The sequence below is a fragment of the Pteropus vampyrus genome, unplaced genomic scaffold (genome assembly GCF_000151845.1).
Source record: "Pteropus vampyrus isolate Shadow unplaced genomic scaffold, Pvam_2.0 Scaffold353, whole genome shotgun sequence".
NCBI lineage: Eukaryota > Metazoa > Chordata > Mammalia > Chiroptera > Pteropodidae > Pteropus > Pteropus vampyrus.
This window is the reverse complement of record NW_011889134.1, coordinates 1,566,168-1,569,113: the sequence shown is the minus strand read 5'-3', so window position 1 is coordinate 1,569,113 and position 2,946 is coordinate 1,566,168.

Genomic DNA, 2,946 nt, shown 5'->3' with positions numbered 1-2,946 from the left:
TATATAAACAGGTACTGTTTGGTATTAAAAGGATTTAATAAGTTCATAGACAAAGGACACTTTCTACAGATATATAATTCTAAAGAGCATAGAAATCTTTGCAATTTCAACTCAAACTCTCACTTGGCAGATAAAGAAATCAAAGGTTAAGTGATTTGTCAAAGACCACACAAACACAACTTTAACACCAATATTGGTCTCTTAAACTCAGATACGACATACGTTTTACCACACTAGATGGGGCACTTAGGAAGAGATAGAATATCTCTTCTTTGGAAGAAGTCCTCATCACCACACACACACACACACACACACACCACACCACACCACACCACAGGCACAGGTTCTTTGTTTCAATTTTCATACATATTTTAGGATGGTACTCAGAACACTTGCATGCAGTCACCTACCCTAACTCATCATTTCCAGTCTCATAATTCTGCAATTCATTATTCTGCATTGTGCTTATTAAGACTTCAATCTCTACTGCTTAGTAATTCCCCATGGATCCCCATGGTTCACCATCATCATGGCATCCCATCTCCTCCTTCATTTTTTTAAATTTTATGCTACAGATTCTTCAGGTATTTTAAAAACTTGTTTGTTACTGACTCTATGGAGGGAAGGCCAGAAAGAAGTTAGGGTGGGATTAGTTCTTGTGCAAAATAGATTTTAGATCAATTATTCAGTTTTTCACTTTGGCCTGCCAAATGATCAGAATTCATGGTTATTCTTTGCAACTATACATCCTCAGCTGGAGTAAAACCAGAATCTTCTTACTACTCATAATGCTTAAGAGATCATGTTCTCCAAAGTTCTCAGTTCTTTGTTGAACATTATATTAATCAATGCACTCTCTAATACCTGGTGCAGACTAATCAATCCTATATCCAAATTTATTGATTTCTCAGAGTTCTTATCTCCCTTAGAAATAGGATATAAATTAATCTTACTAAGAATTAAGAAGCAACACTGAGTTCAGAACTTCAGAGAATCCTAATTCTAAATTCTCTCTACTTGTCTTCCAATTGAGGGATACTGACTGTGGCACTAACCAAAAAATTGAGTTCATTACTGCCCATCTGTGTTTAGAAAATAATTATTTCCACAGAGTATTTTAAATATCAACTTATTACAGAGCTCTAGCCCTCTCTGGAAAAAAGAGAATAAAAAATTCAAAATATACTGATGATGAATGGGCCATCCTGGGAAATGTGCCAAACAGAAGTGCATATTACACCATAGGCACCACAAACATGTTAGAGAGAACAGCAGCATTCTTAAAGATGTCCAAATGCCTATCGTTCTCCATGATGACACCACCCATAAAAACAAACATGAGCCAGCAGCATATGGGAGTTAAGTTTGGGGATACATAAACTCACATCCTCTGTCATCAAAATGATTGCTCAAAAAAAATGGACATCCAAGGCAACTTTATCAGTAAAATCCAGAACATAGCAAAAGTCACTGGTCCACTTTTACAAGCAGCAGAGAAATGGAAGAGGTTTCCAAAATAAATAATCAAATGCCAAAGAAAAGAAAATGTCATCATTTGTTTCTTTGTTTTCATCTTTCCTTCATTTTGGTTATCACCAAAATTAGTTTGTTAAGGATCCAGGGCAATTAATTATGATATAAAAATATATAGATTTAGTACCTTACCTCCGAAGATTTATGACCCTAAATTTACCTCTCATTTTATTATGTGATGTTGTCTTGTCAGGAATTATATATAGGTTAGGAACAACATTCAAGCCATACTGAAAATATCTCTAGATAAAACATTAGAAATGTCAGCAGTATAAAATTTTTTTCGGCTAAGTCAGCGCCTACTGAGTACCGTAACCAATGACTCTAGTTAGATACAATTAGAAAAATAAATAGATATGTAAGTGGTGATTCAAAACATTAGGAGCTTTCCAGGTGAAATTTGAAACTAGCCCTCTTACATGGACGGCAAGGAGAGACTGCATAGGCAGACCATCCCAGAATCGTAGGTGGTAGGTTTAATAGGCAAGAGAACTTACATACAAGGCTGGACTTGGGCAATTACAAGATGAGTAGATCGCTGTACCCAACCACCAGAATCTTAAAATTTATATAGAGGTCTTAACTAGGTTCAGTCACCTGGGCCATCCAGATGGTCTTAACAATACATTTCTCTCTCAAGTCTGTGTCCTTGAAAACAGTTCCCACTGTGGGAACAGTGGGCAGGACATACATTCCAAGGGCAAAGAGTAGGGGAGCCTCTGACTGCAAGGGGTTCAGCTCATGAGTCAACCAGCAGCCACGTCCTCTCAGTGACCTCCTCCAACACTAAATATCATGGCAATAAAATACTGGTTATTGCATGAAATACTTTACAATTGTTCCCATTGTTAGCACATTCTGATGAAATATTATAGATTTGCTGTTGCACGTCTATGTGAGGAAATAGAATGTGGGATGGTTATGTTTTATACACTTAGAGTATTTCCAAGCTACTAAAACTCACCATTATTATTTCATAATCTACTAAAAAAAAAACAAAATATAATTTTTTTGATGGTCAAGACTTTATCATGCATGTTTTTACTGTGGCTCTTAGTACTCTGTCTTGTTCAAAATAGGCATTCAGAAATGTGTATTGATTTGAAAGACTTTCTTTTCTCTGAGGACATTTCTATCTAGCAGATACTAGGCTGCATCTCTGTAAATGCTCCCCAACAAACTCAGACTTGTCAGCTGATGATAACAACAGGCATGAATTATAACCAAAGTACCATGTTTTTTGTTTGCTAAACAGAGCTCTTCTTAGTAAATAATAAATTTTATTTGTATTAATGAAACTATAAATTAATAACTAATTTAACATTATTTAAAGACCTACTCTTCACAGAACTATCACAAAAATTTTAAATGCATAATTCTATATTTTTACATTTTACCCAGTTGTTTCTTCAA